This window comes from Cavia porcellus, unplaced genomic scaffold (genome assembly GCF_034190915.1).
Source record: "Cavia porcellus strain 051 isolate PalLab524CR breed Dunkin Hartley unplaced genomic scaffold, mCavPor4.1 scaffold_32, whole genome shotgun sequence".
NCBI classification, from domain to species: domain Eukaryota; kingdom Metazoa; phylum Chordata; class Mammalia; order Rodentia; family Caviidae; genus Cavia; species Cavia porcellus.
Window position 1 is genome coordinate 25009573 of NW_026947515.1, and position 25621 is coordinate 25035193.

A 25621-nucleotide genomic window follows, 5' to 3' on the forward strand; every position below is an offset into this window, starting at 1 on the left:
ATAGTATTAGCTTTTTATGTGCAATCACTAAAATTTATCTGATTAAACTAAAGGAGGTGGTGTTGTGTGCACAACTCCATCCAGTTCTTTCCATGCAGTACTGTAATCGGGTAGCTGTGTGTCTCCCCACCAAACTCTTCTACACTCTCCACCTCTCCGGCACCAGGTACACACAGCGGGTGCTCGACAGCGCTAGAAGGTGTGAGTGTGGGAAAGCACTTTGTGAACCAGAAGCACTCAGCGTGCTTGGAGCACAGAGGCGGTGCAGTTTCACGCTGCTGCTGCTCAGCATCACCTCCCCAGAGAGGACTGTGTTTGTTCCACCATGAGCATATCAGAAGACTCAGGCTGGTCTTCATAGCAGAAGCTCACCCACGCAAACACAGTGACCAATGCCTACACCTGCTGGTTAATTTTAAAGAGGTTCTTGTTGCTTCCCCTGTCTCTGACTTATCTTTAGCTGCAGCCAGAGCTCTAAGCTGGAATCATATGAAAAGCGTGAATCCCTACCCTGCTCTTACTAGCTGGCAACCTGGGCAGTGCCATTCTCTCTGAGTGTTGGCCTCTCATTTGCAAAGGGAAGGTTGCCCAGGGTGCTCTGGATAACTTCTAACTCAGTGCAGAGGCTGTCTCTCCACTGAGGCCCAGGGAGAGCTGGAGTGTTAGATGACGCCCACCAGTGCCCTTCCTCCACAAGAAGCCTGGGTGCATGGGGGGCAAGAAGGTCTGGGGATCAGTCATCAGCCACAACATGGCCGTGACAGGGAGGAAGCCTGCTGCAGAACTGATCTCTCTTTAAAATTCCAGTCCGGCTGTGTGTGCCTTGGATAAAGTTCAGGTTAATTGTGCCTTCGGCTTGCCTGCTCCTGCGCCCAGCCGTTCCCCTGCTTTGCACTGACAGAGTTATAATAATTGGGTGCCGCTGCTTAAGCTCATCAGCTCCAGCTTCCTGAAAGGAACATTGCAATTAGCAGTCCTCACCCTGTAATAAAGCCTTTAATATCCACTTTGATGGTTCATATTACAGTCATTCAGGCCTGTCCCCTCACACACAGCCTGTCAGGCGGCAGAGCGGGGTGCCCACAAGGGAGCTGCCCCGATGAACGGCTTGGCAAACAATTGTTCCACGGGCCCAGCAATCCGGGCCAGGCAGCTAGGGAGCAGCGCCGGGAAATGAGGAGGGATATTTCTGTCCGCCATGGCTCCAGAGGGCTGATGGGAAAGGGGATGGGAGGCAGAGAGGAAGGGGAAACTCGTCTATCTCTCACTTCTTTATCCCACCTGCCCTCCAAACCTTGTTGCAAGGAATTCTCCCTTCTTCCAACAGCCCCTTCAATTCCACTGCTGGAGATTTTTAAAGAGAAGTAAGATAGACATGGTGGTGCACATCTGTAATCCCAGCATGCTAAGAGGCCAAAGCAGGGAGATTGTAAATTTGAGCTCAGCCTAGGCAACTTAGAGACTTAGGGAGGCCTTGTCTCAAAAATTTAAAAAAAAATTTTTTTAGAGGGCTGAGAAATGGAAGTCACAACCTCTAAGAGGATACCAACTGCAGAAAAGAAACAACTTCATGAGACTGCAAAAGTAATCAAGTCAGAAATAATGTCTCAGGTGAAGGAAGAAATGAAAAACATAATGAAAGAATTGCTCGGTATATCTAAAGAAGACATAGATTAAAAAAAGAGGAGCATAGGAAAATGAAGAAAACCTTGAATGAATGATATAGAAAGGAATTACGGTGCATGAAATAGATTCAAAGAGATATCCAGGAAATTAAAAAGTCAATCAAAAGCTGGCAAAACCACTTGAAAGAGACTGAAGACAGATTTTCAGACCTTGAAGACAGGACTGCAGCTCATGATCATGAAAGGAAAGATCTTTTAAAAATAAAAGGAATCAGGAAATAACAATTCAGCAGCTGCAAGATGATGCAAAGAGAAATTATTTAAGAGTGATAGGGATCAGTGAAGAAGCAGAGATCAACACAAATGAAATTAAAAGGCTATTTACAGTAGTAATAGCAGAAACTTTCCCAAACATGAGAAAAGGATCTGGTACACAGATAAGTGAGACTTACAGATCTCCAACTAGTCATAACCAAAGTAAATCTACACCCAGACATATAATAATCAAGATCCCAGAAATTCAGCACAAGAACAGAATATTAAAAGCTGTTAGAGAAAAGAAACAGATCACCTGTAAAGGAAAATCAATCAGAATTGTGGCAGACTTGTCAACACAAACTGTCAAGTCAAGAGGAGTTTGGAGTGAAGTGTTTTAAATCCTGAAAGAAAATAACTTCTAACCCAGACTGATGTACCTTGAAAAACTATCTTTCAAAACTGATGGAAGAATAAGATATTTCCATGATGAAGAACAACTGAAGGAATTCATGACCACCAAACCAACCCTACAGAGATGCTGAAGGATATTCTAGAGAGAGATAAAGATGACCATGAGATGGAAGGAATGCAGGAACAGCAGCAGAGGAGAATCCCCAAACAAGACAGGCAACTGAATGAAGGGGAACAATAGGGGGCCAACAGCAGGAGGACAGCGTGGCAGAGATAAACCAATATATGCTGATTGTAATCACTGATGTAGAAGTCCTTAATTCAGCAATAAAAAAAATAGGGAGAATGAATCAAGAAACATGATCCGTTGATATACTGTATACAAGAAATACACTTCACTGGAAAGGAAATTAATAGACTGAAAATCAAAGGGGACTATACAATTGTTCCGTGTGACAGGAGACCAGAAAAAAAAGCAAGGGTAACTTGCCCATCAACCACAGAATGGATAAGAAAGATACGGTATTTTCTTTTTGTCTTTTTCCTTTTTGTCGGTACTGGGGATCGAACTCATGACTGCCTGCTTCCAAGGCAGGCGCTTATGCCGCTGAGCTAAATCCCCAGCCCCAAGATATGGTATTTTCATACAATGGAAAGCTACCCAGCTATAAATTAGAATAATCTTGCGGCTCTTGTAGGTAAACAGATGCAACTGGAGGTCATTTGCATGGGCCAAAACAGTTCAAACTCGTATAGGTGAACACTAGCATAAAAAACAGGAGTTAGTGGGATTGAAAAACGCAATAGTTATTATACAAGTGATAGGGGAAGAAACACAGAGGAGGAGAAGGTGATACCAATGTTAATTTCTTATTGTCTTGTCTTGAACTCTTGTAATCTTCTCACAGTGTTTTAGGTTTGGCTCTGCTCTGTCTTGTTTTGTTAAGATTTTACTGTGTCTGATGGTATGGCCAGCTATTTTGAACATAATGGGCTGTATTATGGTAATCATGGTTGGTTTCCTATTATCTTGTTTTGAAGTCCTATAATGCTTTCATTCTTTTGTATAATTGGTTTTATTCTGTTTTGTTTTATTTGATTTTATGTGTGATGCTATGAGCAGCTATTTTGAAAAAAAAGAGACATTATAGTAACCATTGTCCATTTCCTGTTACCTGGTTTTGAAATCCAGTAATGCTTTCATTCTTTTGATTGGCTTTAGTCTGTTCTCTACTATTTGATTTCATTGTGTATGAGGGTATGGACAGCTGTTTTGAAGAGAACAAGAGACATTATGGTAGCCATTGGTGATTTCTTATTGTCTTGTTTTGAGGTCACATAATGCTTTAACTCTTTTTTTAATGGTTTGATACTACTTTGTTTTGTTTGATTGTATTGTATGGACAACTGTTTCCAAAAAAAACAAGAGACACTATGGTAACCACTGTTAATTTCCTGTTGTCTTGTTGTGAAGCCTTGTGTTGCTTGCATTGTTCTGTTCTATTTACATTTTTTTGTTTTGTTCTCTTAAAAAAAATTTAAATTAAGATAAAATAAAAAGGGCTGAGATTCAGCTCATTGCAAAGGACCGAGTACTGGGTCCAACCCCCAGTAATGAAAAAGGAACAAGAAGACAGATGTGGTATTAGGGAAAAACAGAGGTACCTGCAGGCAGGTAACGCACCTGGCATGAGGAAGGCTGCCCTAAATGCTGGGGCAGGGGTGCACATGAGCTGGGATGAGACAGCTTTGGCTGGAGCTTCTGGCCACCCTTACCCGCACCGTGCAGATCCTGAGAGCTACCTCGCCTGCCCGAGAAGGAGCATTCCTGCAGCGGGCAGGTACAGCATGCACAGCCTCTCACTTAGCCGCTGATCTGGAAACATTTAATGGGTACTAACTATATGCCAACACAAAGATAAGAGAAACACAGGCACCACCTTCCAGGAGCAAAATTAAAGCATAGATAATAATGGAACTTACACAGGGAAATACCAGCAACAGACACAAGACTAGGCTGGAAGTAGGAGAGGGGCTCCTAGACTCCTGGGCCAGGTTGTCACATGAGGTAGGCTGTCCTTTTCTCAAGGGACCATGGTACTGTTTGTATCCCCATGTTCTCTCAGACGCTTGCCATGCCCACTTTCACAGATGGAATCCATGTCCCTTTCCTTAAAACTGACCAGGCTGGAATGGAATATAGCAACTATGATGCTAAGGACTTCCTAGGTTTGGGCAGAGAAGGCCCTGATGCTTCTGCTGATATTTCTCTCTGTCTCTGTCTTCCTGTCTCTCTCTGTCTCTGTCTCTCTGTCTGTCTCTCTCCAGGATGGTCTAGGCACATGGCTGCCTTGTTGGGAGGAAGCCTAACCCATATATGGAAGCCGGATATAAATGTCCCAACTCATGGCTATGAGCCAAGCTGGCCCAACCAGACATGAGATTTGAGAAAGCCCTCAAGGAGATTCCAGTTCCACCCACTGCCTGGCTGAAACTGTGTGACAGACTATAAGAAAAAGCCAGCTTGAGAAAGAGTGACCAATGGTAATGTGTCTTTTACTACAATTAGTTTTTTTTTTTAATTAAACATTCACTGTAATTTTTTATCACAATGTACATTGACCATATAGCTGCACTCCAGATGAGAGACCACATATACAAGGTCTAGGTACCTAAGATAGATTTTTGTTTGTTTGTTTGTTTTTACTTTTATTAGCTCATGTTTGCAGTCCACAATGATTACATTCACCGCAGGGATTTGGGACAAATACATTAACATATTCCAATTCTCTTCTTTTATCCCCTTCTTTTCACCCCTTTTTTCCAGCACCAGATTCATTTATTTATTTTATAAGCTCTTACAAAGTTAATTATGATATATAGAGATTGAAAAGCAAACCAATAGACCAAAGAATACGTAAGACATGTAAGACAATTGTCCTAAGTCAAGCTACACTTTTAAATACATTGCCCTCCTGGATTAAAATATATTTTGTTTCTCTCTCAATTTTCCTATTATCTGTCTTTTATTTTGTACTTTTATAAGTTGAGTTTTTCAAATAAGAGAAACCATGTGATATTTAAGCCTGTGTGGCTAAGTTACTTTATTTAACACTATACTTTGGTCTTAAGGTGCACTCATTTTCTTACAAATGACTCAAGTTTTTCTTTCATTATGGCAGAGCAGGACAGCAGTGTGTGTAAATATCACTTTTTTATCCATTAGTCTGTTGATGGATATATAATTTAGCTATTATGAATTGCATTGTTATAAACATGAGTGTACATATATCATCTTGGAATGTTGTCTGTAACTCTTTTGGAAAGATAGCTCGAAGGGGAATATCTGGGTCAAATGGAATTTCTATGTTTAGATTTTTAAAAACTCTCCATACTGATTTCTATAGTGGTTATATCAGTTTAGAATCCCACCAACAATGTAGAAGGGTTTCTTTCTCCCCACAGTGTTGCAAGAATTTTCAAGATTTCAAGAAGTCATTCTTTCTGGAGGGAGATAGAATCTCAGTGTTGTTTTAATTTGCATTTGTCAAATGACCAGCAACGTTGAACATTGTTTTATGTATTTATTCGCCATTTGTACTTCTTCATCTGAAATGTATCTATTCATTTCAGATGCCCATTTTTAAACTGGGTGTTTATATTTGAGGGAACTAAGGTTTTTGAGCTTTTTATATACTCTAGATATTAGTTTTTGTCTGAGGATTAGTTGGCAATAATTTTTCTTCATTTGTATGTTGTGTCTGTTAGTGGTTTCCTTTACTGTGTAGAAGCTTTTTAATTTGATGTGATCCCATTTGTTGACTCTTGGTATTATTTCTTGTACAACCAGGGCTTTGCTCAAAAAGTCTTTGCCTACACCTATATCTTCAAGAGTTTTACGTATTTCAGTAGATTAAATGTTTCTGTTTTAATGTTTAGATCTTTGATTCATTTTGATTTTAATTTAGTGCATGGGGAGAGATATGGGTCTAAACTCAACCTTTAGCATATGGAAAACCAGTTTTTTCAGCCCCGTTTGGTAAACAGCTTGTGTTTTTTCCAGGGAAGGGATTTGGCCCCATTGTTAAAGATAACATAGCTGACTGTGCCTGGCGCTGTTTCTATATCTTCTATCCTATTCCATTTATCCACGAGTCTGGTGTTTTATTTGTTGGTTTGTTTTTGTTTCTTTTGCTTGTGCTGTGTTTTGTTTCGTTTGTTTGTTTTAGTGCCTGTAATTTTGCAGGATAGCTTCAAGTGTGGGATTATGATGCTCTCTCCTTGTCTAGAATTACTTTTGTTATTCTAGGTCTCTTCTGGTTCCATATGAATTTTCAGATTCCTTCCTCCACTTCTGTGAGGAATGTTATCGGTTATTTTGTTTGGAGTTGTGTTAAATCTATGTAACAGTCTTGGAAATATGGCCATCTTGGCAACATCGGTTCTCCCTATTCAGGAACAGAGGCTATCTTTCCATTTTCTGATGTCCTCTTCAACGAGATAGGTTCTTTTGATTGAAGACCACAGGAGTGGTCTTGTCATGGGAATCTGAAGAAAAGCGGGTGAGCAGAGGGGTGTCCAGGCAAGATCAAACGCGCAAGAGTGAGACCGGATCCTGTAGGTCATGAGGAGTCGTGGAATGCTTCAAGCAGAGGAAAGACTTAGTCAGCTCCGGATTTAGAAGACGACCAGCAGCAAGGTGCACAGTGGCATGAAGGAAGATGAGGCTTGGCCTGATACTGAGCAAATGTCTATTACCATTTCCCTGGGCATCAGCCTTCAGGCCGCCCCATGAGGAGGATGAGCAGATAGGAGGCTACTCTAGGAGTCCGTTCAAGACAGAATGCTGGAAATGGGAAAAAGAAGCTGAGGTATCTCAGGCATAAGATTGGTTTTGTGACCAGCTGGGTATGAGAAATGAATAATAAGAGGGATTCTAGAAACTCAGTTTTTGAGTTGCAAGAATAGGAAGTGCCAGTCCCTAAAACAGCAAATAGGAGAAAATACAGCAGGTTTAGGGGGAAAGATAAAGGATTCTACCTGGGGTGCAGTGAGTTCAGCGTTGGTGAAGATGTTGTGGGGGCAGCTGGGTATGTTAATTCTGGCGTCCAAAGGAAAGCAATGAATTTTAAAGTCAAAGATGAGACTTAATTTGCACCATAAAGCCATTGGGGGACCCCGGAAATGGGAAGGGAGGAGGGGGAAGGGCAAATTATTGGAGGAGCCCAATATTTAAAGGTGGAGAGTGGAAGAGGAGCAAGAGGAAGGGACTGAGGTGAAATAGTCAGCAACCTGAGGCCGCGAGGAGTGGGGCAAAAAGCCAAAGATGGAGAGTGTCCAGGTGGGAATAATCAGAGATACTACCTATGTCCTTGGCAGGGAGGATGCCTGGCAGCTGGTGCCCACCGTGTGTGTGCGATTAAAGGGGTGGGGAAGATGGGCAGGACAGGGGACCAATGGCAGGGGAGGGGAGATGACAGGCCTTCCTCTCCTGGGAAGAGGAAGCAGGCAGCAGGAGCTATGCTTCAGAACCCCCAAGACTGGGAAAGTCACCAAGGTTGGAGAAACATCCCCTTGGTTCCTAAGTTGCTGTTCATTGTGGAGGAAAAGGCTTAGGGTACAATGAGTTATGTTTTCTTGTCTAAAGTGATAATGTGTGGAATCATAGAACAGTCAGCAGCAGGGCAGTGGGAGATCAGTGAGCCTAGTCTACTTTCTGATGCCACAGCAAAATGCCTGCAGCAGGGTATCATGGAAAGAAGAGAGCTTTATTTAGCTTACAGTTTTGGAGGCTGTAAATCCAAGATTGGGCAGCCCTGTTGGTTCAGTCTCTGGTGAGGGCCCCTTGCCTGTGTCACATCATGGCAGATGGCATCGTCACAGCACGTGGCATTTGGCTAGAGGGCCTGCAAGAGGGAGGGATCACGTGGTGAGAGCAGAAGCAAGAGCAAGGATTTCCCCTTCTGTTTTCCTGTTCTACCTGGCCCCACGGCGATCAGATGGTGGCTGTCTACATTCAGGGCAGGTCGTCCCCTTTAGTTTGCCGACTCAGCTATCAGTCTGCTCTGGAAACATCCTTACAGGTACACCTAGAGGTGATGGCTTACCACGCTCCATCATGATTCAATCTAGTCAAACTGACACCCACAATTAACCATTAGGGTCATTTCAGAGATGAGGACAATGACATTCAGACAGACAAAAGTGATTTTCAGCCTTTGGTCCAAAAAAGAGGGACCAAAGCGCAGGCAACCAGCCTCCCAGACCACTGTGCTTGTGTCTTTGTTCCCAGGGTACCAAGCCCAGCAGAAAGATGTCAGTGTGCCCGCACCAGGCTGTGGTCTTGGATGCGCAAGACTTTGTGTCCTCCCCACCTGCTCATCCTTGCTCCCACAGCTTGGCACTGCTCCAGCTGCTCTGGCTTCTGCAGCCCTGTTACCCACTCACAGAGGAGCCCAGCAGCAGGTGGCGGGAGAGAAGGGAGGATGGGAAGGAGCACTGGGGAGATGGGCTGGGCCCAGGGAGAGCACGGGAAGAGAGCAGGATGTCAGGTATGGTGTTGCCTGGCTCTTCCCAGACTCCCCTGCACCACCAGCCAGCTCCTACCAGCCATGCCCAGCACCACCACCAAACTGCATTAAAGGAGCTGGGCAGGTGTTTAGCGTCTCTAATGTGTTCCATTACAAACACTTCACAATAAGGTAATTATGTTAGAAAATAATAAACGTGTCAGTCTTTCTGGAAATATTTTTACTTCTGGCGAGGGGGAAGTGGGGCCATTGTTTTTCAAGTGCATCTCTGCTCTGTACATATTAATTAACTGTGCTTCGGCTCTACCACCTCGCGGCATTTGTATTATTCATAAATGTCATGGGGCTCAGTAACTTACGTACTCTCCTCCTCGGATTGGAATCATTTTTTAATTTCAGGTTCTTTTTGACTAATTGCACTTGTGGTTTGCGCCTTCTGTACCAAGAGCCCTGTTCTCTGTTCCCTGCGCTTCCTTGCCTTCCCATCTCCTCTGCTTCTTCTAGGGTCTCTCCTGGGCCTTGTGGGGTTCAACCAGGAGTCAAGTTTCAGCACAAGGTGGGAAGGAATGCCTCTCAGAAATCCTGGGACATCGGGGGGGGGGGGGGGGTCTCGAGCTTTCCTCCTCCCTGCTGGTACTCCACCCCCACCCCTTTAGGATTCAGCCCTGTCCAAGAACATCTCCGAATCAGTCCACCCCTCCCTTTATTTCTTTACCCTGTACTTTTTGTTAAGTTCCTAGACTCTACTATTGTTTTCACTTCAGGTTTACAGAAAAATTAACAGGGGAGTAGAGAGTTCCCATATACCCCTCAATCTCCCCCGCCCTATTGCCCTGTCATTAGCACCTCACATCGTGGTGATACAAGGAGTAAGTGACAAGGGATAAGCCAATATGGTTGCGTTGCTATTAAATAAAACCCACAGTATACATTAGGGTTCCTTTAGCATTGTACATTCTGTAAGTTGAACAAATATATGTTATGTATTCACTGTTACAGAGCCATCTGAAACGTTCACTGCCCTAAAACTCTCCTGTGGCCCCCTAGGCATCCTTCCCTTCCTGCCTCCCTGCCTTGAACTTCTGGAAAGCACAGGTCTTTTTGTTGTCTCCATAGATTTATATTTTCCAGAATGTTCCACGGTAGGAATTATACCATGTGTAACCTTTTTAGGTCTCCTTGTATTTTTTGGATTCAAGCCTTAGTTGGGATCTGTCCCCTAACCAAGCTGGACTGTGTCACTACATGGAATAGCCTGACTGTCCCTGGAAATATGCAGGCATGCACAGGATGCTGTAGGCAGGGGTAAGTGGAGAGTCCTACTTTGCACTGGCTAGATGGGCCTGTACGAGCTGGGATTCTGGAGTAGACCAGCTCTCTGGAAACAGTTGTGCTCCTGTGTGTTTAGCCAGTCTCTCAAAAGGAGAAAGTGAAGGGTCCAAGAGAGGACTACATCACAGGATGATTCTCCTTTCATCTCAATTGGTCTGAAATCTGAGGGTTTAAGCGATGGTGTTGCATCCTCCAAGAACCAGTTAGGACATAGAGACGGGGTGATGATCATAGGCGAGGCTTTGTGTGTAGGATCTGATACGGCCAAAGGGTTTTCCCAGACTAAGTGAACACACCACTGCATCCCCACACACATACTCTGTTGCCTCTGACAATATCTCTGGAAGAGGTCATTTTTCTAAGCAAGCCAGATCTTCACAACATGATTTGGGGAGCAAAGGGAAAATTGCACCAGGAACAGCCCTCCCTGTGCACATAGTAGAGATTGTAGCAAAAGATGTATAACTACTAGAGAATTAGAGGGCTAAGACACAACGAAAACCAGCCTGCTTCCAGGAATCCAGTGAAATGGGTGGCAGCCAGGATACTCTGAGGTAGCTAAAACGAGGGTATTCGCAGCAGATCCTGAGGGCCACAAATTCTGGGTCAACCAGCTCCAGAACAGCTTTGTCTCTCTCTCTCTGCCTTGGCCAGTGCTCACACCCTCCTGAGTCAACAGAGTTGGCTGCATGGTTGACTCAAAGTCTGGAAGAAGATTCTGCCCCATTGACTCAAGACAATGATTTGAAATGATCATTGCCCTCTGGGGTTCTACAGCCCTTACATTCTGGTGAAGTCTTTGTCATGTCTGTTTTCACATAGGAAATCAAGTTCTAGATGAGGACAGATGGAGCAAAGGCAAAGACTTTCGGTAAGACACTTCCTGGCCAAGTGTCATCAGAGTTGCTATATCATAGGATACATGTCAGGACGAATATGGTCCCTGTACTCCAGGGGCACACAGGGTCACTACTCTTGGCGTAGACCCCATGTCTTCCCACCCATGGAGACTATGGATTAGAAGTGGCAAAAATGATCCAGAAACAGCCTCTGGCCAGCAGCTGTTGCAGCTGGGGGCATGGGGAGAGACAGCCACCACAGCCTTGTGAGCAGTTCTCTGCAGTACTGTGGAAGCTGCCTGCAGATGGTGCCCCCAACCCCACCCGCACCCTTGGCCAGTCCTGGCCTGACTCCTCCAGGCTGCCTGGACCCCCTGCAGGAGGCTCACCGTGCAGGTGGCGGTGAGTTAGAGAAATGGAGAAGGGAGATGCAGTGGCCTCCCCGCAGAGTCCCCACCACTGCAGTAGGGTGAGGCTAAGGCCTTTGCTCTTTGCTTGGCCCTCTAGTCACCCTCAGTCACAGTCTGCGTGTTCTGTCATCGCCGTACGTGGTTGCAAGGTGGAGGTGTTGCTTATCTGCTTTTCTGTCCATGTGTGCTGGGCGGCAAGGACACCCACTGTACCAGAAAGCAGGGCAGACAGCAGGACCCTCGTGGAGTGAGGGACAGACATGGCCACTGGGGACTCCAGCTTTTGTCCTGTGCTGCAGAATCTTGCGCTCAAACCCAATTCAGCAACTCACAGCTCGAATTTCAGGCAATTGGGATGCCTTAAGCTTCGGTTTACAAATCTGCAAAGTAGAGGCAGCCAGTCATCCGACCAGGTCACTGCAAAAATAAAACAAGGCCTTGAGAAGTCTCTGGTGGAGAGCTCTGGTTAGGATAGTGGTTAGGATAGTGGCTGCTCACAGCCTGTCGCCCCCCTCACGCCCTTTCTTCTAAGGCAGAAAGAACCTTTTGTCTTGACTCTAGTCAGCTGCGCCTTTCCTCCCTCCCTCCCTCCTGCCTGGCTTTCCTCTTCTGTCTCTCCACGCTCCCAGAGTCACCTTCTTATCACGGAGCCTTCATATTTACTTCTCATATATTTCCCTGAGCAGTCAGGTTTGCAGCTATTTTCCATTTTCATCTAATAAATATTTATCAGGTGGCTACTCGGCAGCCAGCCGTGTGCTGGGCTAGGCACCCAGGTCACACCCAGGAGAAAGCCAGGCCTGTCTTCTTGCTCTTGTCAAAACTACGCTCCGGTGAGGAAGGCTGGTGTCGAACAAGCTGTTGTTAATGGAGAATAAAAGTTAGCATCATTCAGCATGAGGCTGGTCAGGGTGACCCGGAAAGGCTTCCTGGCGGAGGACTGTGGTCCAGTCCTGAAGCCTGCAGAGCTCTCAGCCACGTGTAATCTCCTTTGGTTTACAGGCATGAGCTTCCCCACCACCATCATCAGACCCCTGCCCTGCTTTTGTTTCTTTTCAAAACTAAATTTATACATCGCTTTATATCCTCAAGGGTTTCTGGCACTTCTGCATAATTCCATGAAGCAGAGAAAATAATAGAAAGGAAGGCCAAAGGAGAGAGAAATCTCAGGCCAGCGGCAAGAGGCTGGAGCCCCTAGGGGCCAAGTGACAGCTAAAACAGAACCATGAGTTCCAGTTCATTTTTCCACACCACCGATATAAAGATAAACATGATCACTTAGAAAATTCTCACTGTCCTTCATACCTCATTCCCCAAGAAAATAAAGCTCTTACGGGGCAGATGTTGACTAAATTGTAAGGGACACCACTGATCTGTCATCTCTACAGGCAACCCAGAGACAGGAGTTGTGTGGATGATCCTTAAAGAGTCTCCGAATACAGACCCAGGGGTGACTCAGCCAGACAACTCTGCTGCCTGAGGATGACCTGATCTAATATAAGGACAAAGGCCAAGGGTTTGAGCCAGTGGTTTTTGGCCTGACTATCATCAGTCACCCATAACCAGACACTGGGTCCCTCCTCTGGAGCCTCAATGCAGTGTTCTCCTGGGATTTTAGTATCTGCATGTTTCAAAAGCTGTTTCTGACTCACAGCTCAGACTGAGAAACAGGAAGGTCCACTGGGGATTCTTGAATTACTCTAAAAAGCTCCAGACACCTGCAAGAGGCCCTGGGGCTACTCCAGGGAATGGAGGGGTTACTCCTTGGTCCCCAGGCTCTCTGTCTTGGCTGTGAGAAGGGTCAGGGATATTCTGATGTAAACAAATGGCATTTAGAAAGAATCAGAGCATACCATAAACCCCTGAGTCTTCCTTTAAACCTATTGCCCAATCCAGGCGGCCCCAAGAGAGGATGGACCAAGGAATGGGCTGGCAAGGAGGAAGTCAGCTCCATTCCCAGTGCAGGAGACAGGGAACACCAGGTCTCTTTTTCTTAAACCAGTGAAGCCAACATCATACTAGATGGGCTTTTTCCCAGAGCTGGAGCCTCAGCCCTTCACACCATAGCAGGAAAAGGTTAGTTCCACACGTACTCAGCAGCATGTGGACCAGCAGGCAGCAGGTGGGGTCCACCACCAAGCACTTCTGGAGAGGAGGAAGCCAGGAGTCAGGCCAGGCCCATGGGGTGCTGCCCTGGCCATCCCTGCTCCAGCCCCCGTGAGATGGCAGGAGAGATGGCAGGTGAGCTGCACCTATCAACACCATCCAGTGAACGCGGTTCGAGGGACTTTGGATTTCTTCCCACGGGGAAAATGCCCACCCCCAACAGGGTAGGTGGGCTGTCACTGTGAGCTATAGGCCTGCTGGAATTCCTTGAAGTCTCAGCTAAAACACTAACAAGTGAAAATCGAAACAAGATCCAGGGCTGGCATGTGGTTCAATGGTGGAGAAGGCACCTAGCAGGTGCAAGGCCCTGGGTTCCATCTGCAGCACTACAGGAAAAAGAAATCCAAAAATTATGTAAGCAAGTGCTCAAACAATGAACTGAACATGTTTCAAATAAGCCTCTATGCCTACTGTGTTTCCCAGACCAGCATTTGACAAAAGCTGAGAGCTGGGAAGCTCAGGTCAGCTTGTCATTGACAGGGCAAGGGTGTGGGGAATGGGTTTCTGTGGTGCTGGCTAAGGCCATCCAGGTGTTTTGAAGAGCCCACTGGGCACCAATGCAAACCATGTACTAACATTTGGAGAAAATGCTCTGTTACAGGTTGAATTGTGTCCCTCAAAAGCTATGTTGAAGTCCTAACCCTGCCACCTGTGAGTGTGACCTTGTTTGGAAGTGGTTCTTTGTAGATGGAATGAAAATGAATTCAGGCACAATAGAATAGGGTGAGCTGTAATCCAGCAATGGGTGTCTTATAAATAAAGGGAAATTGAGCACAGACATACACAGAGAGAGGCAGAGGCAAAGGGTGGAATGATGCCATCTGGTATTACCACGAGCTGGAAGGGGTGAGGAAGGATCCCCTCCCAAAGCATTTGGAGGGGACATGGCCCTGATGCCACCATGATTTTGGACTGTGGCCTCCCAATTTCTGTTGTAAATCACCTGCATCATGATGCTTTATTACAACAGCTCTCACAGACTAATATAATATGCTTTCAGCAAATGTTAGGATTTCATTTTAAAAAGTCACCATTCAAAAATATCCCTGGATGCTGGTACTCCATGAGTGAGCCAGCTCTTTTCAAAGAGTTGATCAGTGCTATTGTCACTGGGACCAATCACAAACATTCTGGTTCTCCCTCTTTACAGGAACTGGACAGCACAGAGTCCCCACACCAGGTCCCACCATGTGCCTTGCTTTGGCTAGTGAAATGTGAGCAGGAGTGAGGTGTGGTCTGTCTGCAGAGACTGTGAGAACTCTCCTATGCTTAGCTGGGTCCTCTTGTCCCTCTGTTGCAAGCATGGCCCATGGCCCATGCAGTGATGTTTAGTGGCCTGGTTTCTAGGGTTGGCGTGATGATAAGGAGGGCTGAGCCCAGATTGGCCATAGGGGAAGACAAAATCCTCAGGTTTTTAAGTGCATTTGGAGAACTGTTTTGTACAGCTTCACCTGTGCTGACATCACTGAACACAAGACCCTTTTGCGGGGGAGGGACCCTGAGAGTCCCCAGGTTTTGCAGGATGAAAGAGTTTAGACATGGATGTTCCTCAGCAAAGGATGTACCAGCCCATTTCCTGTTGCCTCCATAGCACAATACCACAGACTAGGCGATTTCTAAAGAAAATTGGCTTTATTTTGGACATGCTTCTCAATGACCCACATTAGGGGCTACATCTGGTGGTAAGCTTCTTGCTAGTAGGGTCCCAAGAAGGTGCAGGGTATCAGATGGCAGTAGGCATGGGCAGGCTCTGTGTGTGTGTGTGTGTGTGTGTGTGTGTGTGTGTATGTCTGGTCTCTATTCCTCTCCTTATCAAGCCTTCAGTCATGTGGGGTCCATCCTGATAACCTTATCTAACCCTCAGCACCTCCAAAATATGAGGGCTGGATAATGTTTCCACCCTGTTAATCCCTCACAAGGGGGTTTAAATGTCAACACATAAAGCCTTGTGGACACATCGAAACCATGGCGCAGGAGTAGCCGCTGCTCACTACGACCACAAACAACTCTCCCATGACCATCATGGTACATCTGATTTTAAAGGGTGGAGCTACTTATAAATTCTGCAAGGCAGTCACAATGAAAGACAAAAGAAATTACAGTATGGAACTGCCGGCATCTAGACCCATTACACTGGGTGGCTGGTAGGTAAAGTCACTTTGTGGAAGAGTAATTACTCCTAAATCTCTTACCTTGACAGGCATGGAAGAGGCAATCTCATGGATTCATCACTGCTCGGTGACAATGAATCCCAGAACCCTCTTGGTTCTGGGATACAGCTCAGCGGTGCGGTACCTGCCCGGCCAGCATGAGGTCCTGAGTTTGATTCCCAGTGACCTCCACCTCGCCCCCAAAAAACTTCTAAGCCAAGCATGGTGGCACATACCTGTAATCCCGGTACTCAGGAGGGCGAGGCAGGGGGATCACTGAGAGTTCAAGTGAGTCCAGACCAGACTGAACTGTGTAACAAGATTCTGACTAAAACAACACCACCAACAACCAACAAACAAACCAAAAAACCCACAAAGAAAAATCTACTGCTTTTTTTGTCTTCTATCAAAAGAGGACTATCTAGATAACCCCAAATAAATTTTTAGTCATTAAGATATATATTCAAAAGGAAGAGACCCAAACAGTGCTGTTTTACATCATTCAGAATAACTGCCAGGTTTGCTGGGTGACTCTTTCTGTCACCCAGTGTCTAACACTCAGAACATCACCAAGCCGCCTGCAATAAGCTCATAACTCTTGGCCAATAACCAACTCTGTTCATGAAGTCAGAAGTCAGTAGGTCAATACAAGCTGCAAACAATCTGAGATTCTCATAATAGCAGATTTCTCTTCTGAAGGAAAAAGGGTGTCAAAGTAGAGAAGAGTGGAATAACCTTCCAGCACCCTTTCTGCCCTGCAGGGACAATTATCAGCTTGAAAACTCAGATTTATATAATGCTGAGCAAACCGTTAAACTTGTATTTTCTAAGAGAATAGTACATAGGCACATTGCAAAATGGAAGAGACACAATTCCTGTCTTTACTCGTACACAAGCAACAACGGGGTGAACAGGCTGGACCCCCTGCCTCTTACCAAATTTGGACCAAGGGGACAAAGTCTCCCGACTCCACCCTGCTATTTACCTTGTCCCAAACTGGAAAAGCATTCAAGCTGGGTAACTGGGGGTGGGTTTGTTTGCAAAGGCACTGTCTTCAAAGGTGAGGCAGGGTGGGTGGAAGCCAGCAATCTACGGTGAGGGGTAGTTGAGCTATTACTACCAAATCCAAACGGACAAGGGGAAGGAATATGACCAAACCCAGGGAGTAAATCGTGAAGAGGAGGCTCTCATGAGAAGAGCAGTACCACCAGTGGCAGGACAGCAACCAGGGGAATGACTGCCAGCCTCATTCCTTCCTTCCGGCCTCCTTCCGGCCAAAACCAGCTGGAAGCCACATAGCCTGAAAGTCCCTGAATGTGGTCTCTTCAGGTCACCTGCAGGGCGAGGAGAGGCAAGGTGTGTGTGTGTGTGTGTGTGTGTGTGCTCATGTGCATGTGTGTGGTGCTGCTAACCCTGACTCTAGAATAGTAAGTTCCATATGGATACAAATGTGAAATTGATAACTCAAGCTTTCTTAGTCACTGGTCCCCTAGCGGGTCCCACCTTGGTGCAAGAAGCTGGCACTTTGAGCGTTAGGATTTCCTATTGGAAATCCAAAGGCCTTTGTTTCACTTAGGGCTGCTCAAGGTCCTAGTCAGTCAGAGCCAGTGGCTGCTCCTAACCTCGGCAGCTCATTTCTGGCCAGCGAGAGGCAGATGGTCCAACGCTCAGACACAGGGTACAAGAAGGGGCAGAAATCTGGGGGAGTCTTCCACCTCTTCATCAGGACATGAGATATCACAACCTCCTGAAAGAAGTCTCCAGGTCTCAGAAAGCCAAAGCTTGTTCAGCACTTTTCTCTGAAGCCCGGAGCAAACGTCAGTTAGTGCCCCATAGGTTCCAAACCATGGCAAGTAGGTACTTCTTTCCTAGGGTGCTCCTGGACAAGCAACCCAATGCCTCATAGCAAAGGGTTCCTCTCCTTTATAAAATGGGAGTAAGAGCACACATATCACAGAGCCAAAATTTTTATAACTCCTGCAATGACCCCCCTCCCCCGCCCCAGCGGAGCCTGCAGGGAGCAGCCCCACCTGGAGTCAATTACCTCTTCCCGCCCCTTTATGATGGCAACAAAGGAAGGATTTGGTCACTTTCTCAAGAAGTCTGTGGCCTGCTAGGAAAAGAGAGAGATACAGGGCAAAGAAGACCTGTTTGCAGTATGCATCTACATAAATGTAGTTTGTAGGAAGTCAGAATGGGGCTCTGCCTGGTGGTCATTCATGAGGGACAGGCCCAAAGGAAGGACGAGACAGCATCCAAAAGAGGTAGACGGGAAGTTCAAGGGCTCACAAAATGACTTTTCTCCAGCCAGCTGCTTAATCTTCAACCCTCAGGCTATACATATAAAAGGCATATGAAAAATAAATGAATTTTGTGTTTAGATTTCATTCTCAGCCCTGAGATATCCTAATATGTATATGCAAGTTTGTTTCTTTTAAAAATCCCTAACACTTCTGGTCTCAAGCATTTTGGCTAAGAGCCACTCAGTTTATGTCTCTAGCCTACCATCAGCGAGCCGTGCTAATATCTGTTTCCTGCTGCTCTTCTTGCTACCATCAGCTATAGCCTTGGCCTGTACTTGTTGTCCCTAAATTCACGCCAGCGGCTCTGTGCTGTGCAGAGGCTTTGCTTCCACAGAGCAACAGGACCACCTTTGCCTTCCCTGTGCTGGCTGTAGCAGGGCGTCAGGCCGTGTGGAGAGGGAATCCATGCAGCTCCCCCAGGCCATCCCAGCCAAGAGGGGTCCTAGTCAGGAGGAAATGCCAGTGTGGGCAGGGAGTCCTCACCCCAGTCAGCATCATAAAGCATCATAACTCACAGACTCCAGATCCTAAACCTCTGGAACCCCAGGCAACGCTGATGTTTACCCAGAGCGTCTCTCAGCAGCCCTGGGCAAACAGCAATCAGTGCCTCCTCCCGCCAAGCTCCTCCCCTCAGCTCCTCCATCAGCAGCTCCTCCCAGGGGCGAGGGTGTCCCTGGGATCTGTTGCCGGGCAAGGGCAGCAGCTCCTCTGTGTCCGTCTCTCCACGAGGCTTGGAAGTGATAAAGGTAACCTAGTTCGAGTTTCTTTAGCTATATACACATATATCTGGGGGACGAAGCAGAAACACGGTGGAGAGGGAGGGCTGATAGCAGAGAGAGAGCGTTCAAGACATAAGGGGTAAGAGAGAGAGGAATTCCACAGATTTTAAATAGAGGAGCATAAATATTTGAAAATCTGGGGAACTGTACATGTATAGAAAAGGTAGATGGGCTTCCAGTCAGGGAGCAGGAAACACAAGTATTCATTCTCCTGAAACGCCGTGGGGGGAAAGAGCCGCACGTTAAGGACTGAGTGTGCGTGTGCCTCTTCTCTCTCCCTCTCTCTCCCTCCGTCTCTCTCATACACACACACACACACACACACACACACACACACACACACACACGGCTTTGTAACTATATAAAACTATACCAAACAATGACACATCGAGGCAGAAACAGGGAATTGATACCCAAATATATACAGAAATATATTTTCAAATATGTGTATAAATATCAGTCTTTTACACAAATATATGCATCCATCCATTAAGTCACAGGTCTTCGACTTCGTCTTATAGTCCAGGAACAATGCTAGGTTCTGAGAGCGGGACTGTGAACAAGACCGCTTGTCCTCTCCTGGGGTGACAACTGCCCTTGCTGAGACTTGACCCCATTACCACCACTGCCACACACACACACACACACACACACACACACACACACACACACACAGAGCTGCAGCGGGGCTAGGGCTGCTGAGGCAGAGGACTGAGGACTTAGGCTGAGGAAGAGCCACACATGTGTTAGCTGTGAAGGAAGGTAAAGGGTTTGCATCTTCCCGTCGCGTCTCATCACTCAGGCCCTCTGCCAGGGGATAATGCATGAATGAAACGTTACTGAATGAGTGAGTGGGTGAATGAATGGATATCTTGCCAAGCAGCAATGAGGTACATATGGCTTCAGGTTGCCCTGGTCTGGAGACTTCCTTCCATTCCAGGAGGAGAGGAACCCCAAGGTGCAGAGATTTCCAAAGATCAGCAAAAGAAGATGGCGGCCACTCTCCATCTTCCACTGGAAGCTCAGGCCACTGAGCTAGGACACCTTACCTGAGCTTCCTGCTGGCCTGAGCTTCCAGGGTGTGTGTGGGGAGGTGACAAGGGAACCAGTCAGGCTGCAGCTCAGAAGCCAGAATGAACTATGGACTTTGTAACGGTAGGTCTTTCCTTGCCTCTGAAAGAAGGGAGCTTCCTCCTTCTCTGTCCTGGTGTGATCCCACCCCAGGTGATCTTGTCTGCACTTCCACACTCTTCCAGACTTTGGGGGAACTTCTTTGGCTTCAGCAGTGAAAGAAGTAGCTCTTCACTAGTTGGTTCCTGATAAACCTCACCGGATCACCTTTTGGCTCCACCTAATTACTACGAAAAGGGGCACCCTGACCACTGCAGAGTGCAAGTGCAGAGCCAGGCAGAGGACCAGTGTGCTCTCCCAAGGCCACACTGCAGTGCGACAGAGGTTAAATGGGGCCAGGCTGTGCAGACCTGCAGACCTGGCCATGCTGCAGATTCTAACTTCCACTGCCAGGGTCACACTGTGACCTGGCCATGCTGCAGATTCTAACTTCCACTGGGTCACACTGTGGGTTTTCCCCAAAACAGCATCGGGCTGCTCTACACCCAGGAGCATCCCATACCAGCAGAGCCAAGCAACCACGCTCTCTGGGAGCAGGCCTCCATCAAAGCCTCTGAGGAGGTGGTGTCTAAACACTCCTGGCAGAGTCTCTACGAGGTGCAGTTTACAGCACTCCCAAATCGCCCTATGAGAGCAAATGTGGTTTCCCACTAATGAGGCTGTCTACCACCTCTCCCTCCACTGGTCCATGTCCCTCCCGAGGAAAGCCCCTCAGGGCCAGTTTGTGGGGGGACTGAGGTAAAAGCATATGCACCCCAAACTCCTGGTGAAGTCTGCTGTCTCAAGGCCAAGCTGTCCCGGGGCAAGGTCATCTTCCCTGAGCAACCAGCTCACTTTAGAAGGGTAAAAGGGGGCTCAGCTGTGTCATCTCTGTTTGTGACACACACGGTCTGAGTCCCAGCTGGGAGAAGTTTTTTGGGGCCCAGTCCTTTTCACCTCAACCCAGACCTGACACCTTCTTCCTGGGCCCAGCTACTGCATGAACTATAGTCACCTGAAGTCCCCGTGAGTCCTCCCAAGGCTCTTTTCAGGGGTCTCTGGACAGAGGAGGGCAGAAAAATCAACCTGAGGCAAAACACCAGAGAGAGGATCCCAGGTTCTCCGGACAACCTGTCAATGATCTGAAGAAACAATTTATTTATAAATGCATGTAAATATATTTAAAATATAAAGAAGAAAAGGCGTGGCTTTTTTTTTTTTTTTTAAGAGAAAGGCTTTATAAAATGCAGTTGAGGGCTAGGAGGAGAATGCAAGGTGATAACTCAAGTGCAAGGTTGTTTGGGAGCAGTGGGACAGATCTAAACTCTTCTAGAGCAACGGTGGTACAATCTGAGGCTATATGAAAGGCTCTAAAGGGGTGCATTGTGCAGTGTGTGAATTAGATCTCAGCAAGTGCCTTTTTTAAATGAAAAAAGAATACAAATGATGATGCAGAATTTCAAAACCAAATAATGGGAGATCAACACTGGTTAATACATTGTGTATTGTTATCTTCAAAGTGGTGTTCAGAGGATAAGACATGGGCATGAAAAAATGATCAAACAGTCGAACAATGACAGCACAAACTGTTCTTTTTGAGGAATTAATAAAGATTAGTAGTATAGTTATCTATCTTCTGAGTCTCTCTGTGTGTGTGTGTGTATATATATATATATATATATATATACATATAATCTTTTCTTATCCATTCTGCTACCCCAGATGTTTTTTCTTTAGAGCAGTTTGTTTTTCCTTTTCATTTTCACAGTATCTATTGTACATTTTGGATCTTATTTACTGTCAGTTTTTTATACTAGGGAGACAATATGATATTTACACATGCAAATATGATTTATTTCACTTATGAGTATGGTGTCAAGTTGCGTCCATTTATCTATAAAAGCCTCGTGTTTATCCTTCTTGATAGCTGAGTAATACTCCACTGTATAAAAATACCGCATCTTTTTTTATCTGTTTTGCCACTGATGGGCATGGACTGTGGGGAAAAGGAACACTTCTCCATTGTTAGTGGAAGTGGAGACTGGTGCAACCACTGGACGTCAGTGTGGAGAGTCCTTTCAAAACTAGGATTAGAGGTCATGTTTAATCCAGCTATTCCCCTTTTAGGTATCTTCCCAGAAGAATTGAAAACATTATACCATAGTGATGTATGTGCACCCATGTTTATAGCAGCACAATTTGTAATAGCTAGATTTTGGAAGTCTGTTTTTGTTAAGGCTACTGGGGATAGAATGCTCAGCTTTAGGAATGGATAGACTTAGCCTTAGGTCCTCCCTCTTCATTTACTAATTCTTTGGAGAAGACATCAGTCTCCTTGCAATCTCAGATTCTTTACATGAAAATATTTCCCTTTTAGGGTTGTTGAGTCGACTTGAGATACTTTCTAAAGCACTTTGAAATTTCCTGGCACATTGCATGCAGTTATTTTAATAATTTTAATGACAATAATTAACAGCTAAAATTACATGGAGCCTGCTATGAGAAAGCACCATTGTGTGTGAAATTCCTGTTCATATGCAGGGAAAGTGACTATGTGTGGAAGGAAGTGGTCCTGTCGTGCTGAGGGTTTCCTAGGAACTTAGCCGGCTTCAATAAAGAAGGACGTTAGCAAGAGCCTTGGAAGGCACCGAGAGACAGGTCAGTATGATTGACAGCCTTCTAAAAACTTCAACTTCAGAAAGAAACAATAACAAAAAGAGGAGCATACAGGCTTTAACTCCAGAACAAAAGTAATTTTTCTCCAACTTGAAAAATACGGAGGCAAAGAGAGGCCCAGGTTTCTGACAACCACAGGGTGAGTGGGTTGGAGAAATGAGGCACATCTGCACCAAATGTGTATATCCCACCTTAAATTCCATGCTGATGGAACTCAGTGAAGTGTTCTTAACAGAGGAACTAGGCTCTGCGCTTAAAGTCAAGTGGAATTTGGGACCAACAAGGCACCTCATTTCATATTTCTTTCCATTCCTGATGCAGTCAGCCAGCCTGTTTGTGCATACATATTTTTTTTTTTTTTTTTTGTGGTCACTGAGGAGTGACCCAAGATGCTGAGGTCGCTGAGCTACATCCCCGATGCCTTTCTCATTCTCTCTTTTCCTATTTTGAGACAGTATCTCACTAAGTCACTAAATTCCCTGGGGTGGGCCGGAACTCCTGCCTCAGCCTCCCAACATGCTGGGATTATAGGATGCATGCCCACACCTGGCTTCGACTCTTTGTTTATCTCACATGAAGGGGAGAGGAGCTGATCTGCAATATTTCCTATCTCATGAGAAAGCAACAATCGATGTAGAATGTGTATTTTGTTTTGATACCCTCTTTTGTTTAGTCACCTCCCCAACACACAGGCTTTAGAGGAAATGTTTTTAGATTAAAACATCAAACCCACTAATTGCTGTCAAAAACTACATAAATTCTGAGATCTTTATCTGTAAATTAACAAGTCACCCTGGCTCGTTCCCATTTCATTGGTTCTGGCTGAAGTCATTAGACTCATGGATTTGAGACACAGGACAGGTTCTTACAGTGACAGCTGTAACCAGAATCGCGTTGCTTCTGAACTGGTACCTCCAGCCACAGTTCCAGCCAGGCAGTGCAAGAAGGCCCCGAGAGAACCCTGTGTACATAGTGGCTTCTTACAGGCAGGAGCCCTGAGCTCAGGGAAGCTGAATCTCTTATAGCAGACAGTAAGCATGCCTACCGCTTAGGCCAGAGTGTGACCCTGTATCTCACAAAGCTGTGCTCACAGTTCATGTAAACAGTTCAGAACCAATGCAGCCCATGGCTCTGAGACCCACGGAAACTGTCTCCTAGCACTGGAAGTCTGCGTGAGCTTCAGCTCGTCACTTGCACTCTCACAAAGTTCATTTTCCTCTTCTGTAATAAGGGGATAATACCCGCTGGAATGTGGTTGGAAAAATACTTGAAATTTCAATATAGTATTCCCAGTGCGGTTCCTAGCACAAGCAGACATTCAAGGAATATTAATTCTTCCTTTCTTCTCTCTCCTCATCCAACTAAATGGCATTTTAGGTAAGATTTAATTCTGTGGGATTCTAATTCTCTACTTGCCTTAAGGCCCAGTTACAGTAATACTCACAGAAAAGTCTTATATTGCTATTTTGTTTGAAGGTGGCTTCCTGACTGGCGAAGAGGACGTGCCTGTCTTGATCCCATTAACAGAGTACCAAACATGATCAATTTCAGCCCAAAGACTGACCACTAACAACTCAAAACTAAACCCTCCAGCTTAGTGATTCTCAGACTTTACTGCATGTTTAAATCACCTGGGGAGCTTGCTTTTTTAAAAATGCTGTTACTGCATCCAATATCAGCTAAATCATACTCTCCTCGAGTGAGACTCGGCATCAACAATTTACATCCTCTAGGTAAAGTCCGAAGTACAGGGAAGTACTTGGGCTCTGACACTTACTGGGACATCTAGAAGTTTGCATGAGTGACTTTGCAGTGCTTAAACTCTTTCACCTGAGTGTAATTGGTCCGGCTCTGAAAAGGCCATCTGCTTTGGGAGGAGCTGCTGCTGTGAGAGGGGAGAAGAGGAAGGCTTACAGCAGAAACCAGCAAGTGAAGATCTTCAGTGTCCTAACAGAAGACAGGGGAGAGCCTCTGTGTCCTTTGAATTCTACCAGCGCTTGAGAGCAAACCCCATCTACACCTTGGGTGCTCCATTAATGCTTGCAAATGGTCTCCCACTTCCTGGCTGCACCTCCCAAGGATCAAGCATTCTGTCTGCACATTTAGGGTGAAAATAGCCCGTCCTGCCTTGATCCCTGGCAGACTAGATTATAGGATTAACTCTTCGCCTCCTGGCTGGGCTATGGGAATCTTCTTTCTTTAGGTTTAAACAATCAATGATATCGATTTTCACTTTCTTCTCCCACCTCACTTTGGAGCCATTCTCAGGTTCTTAGCAATGTTCAGCCAGCAGGTGAAACTGAGGCCTGGCCCAGCCCAGGTACCCAGGCGGGGGCTCCTTGTCGCCTCCTCTGCGTGTGAGATGCCTCCTTGTCTGCTCAAGCCCTGAGTTTCTTCCTTCTCCTCCTCCTGCTGGTGATAGTGTGGTGGGAGGGGCTTCAGGGACTTTCACTCCAAAGTCAGAATTGGAAATTCAACTTGAGCACTTGTTCAACCCCTTCACTCATAAACGTGCAAATCACCAGGTAATTGGGACACCTGAAGCCACCTGTGCCTAACTGTGTCTAATGCAGGCTGCAGGTAAATTACCTGAAACTCAATGAAACCAGGCTTTTTAGACTGCAGAGAGCCGGCCCAAGCCTTTGTTTCTCAATGGAGGCTGCATTATCCCTGTCGGTGCCCCACAGGAATAAAGGGAGTCACAAATGCTCAGAGAAGCAGAGGGAGCCACATCTGTCCTCACTGAAATCACAGCCACATTGCCCTCAGTCGGGGCTCATTCTGAAAGCAGGTTGGTGCTAGGGCTTTCTGGAGAGCCCAGGCTGCTCCGATGGTGCCCTAGAGCCTGGGTTTTGCTAAAGTTGGGCATGAGTCGGCCGTGCTGTGTAGAGATGGACAGGGAAGTCAAACAGCGGAGGCTTAGGTCACAGCTATTGGAAAGTTCAGGGCAGACTGCAGAAAACAGTCCACTGGGGGAAACTGAGTCATGCCACCCGGTGGCACTCCTTCCTCGCATGGCTGTTGATCTCCTA

The 25621-nt window shown here is 46.1% G+C and overlaps 1 long non-coding RNA gene across 1 annotated transcript; it reads left to right on the forward strand.

Annotated features, from left to right (window-relative positions):
- Positions 1 to 22399: 22399 nt before the first annotated feature.
- Positions 22400 to 25213, forward strand: LOC134474389 (uncharacterized). The gene is made up of 2 exons (XR_010045231.1): positions 22400 to 22571; positions 24066 to 25213. It is a non-coding gene; the product is annotated as an uncharacterized LOC134474389 (long non-coding RNA).
- The last annotated feature ends 408 nt before the right edge of the window (positions 25214 to 25621 follow it).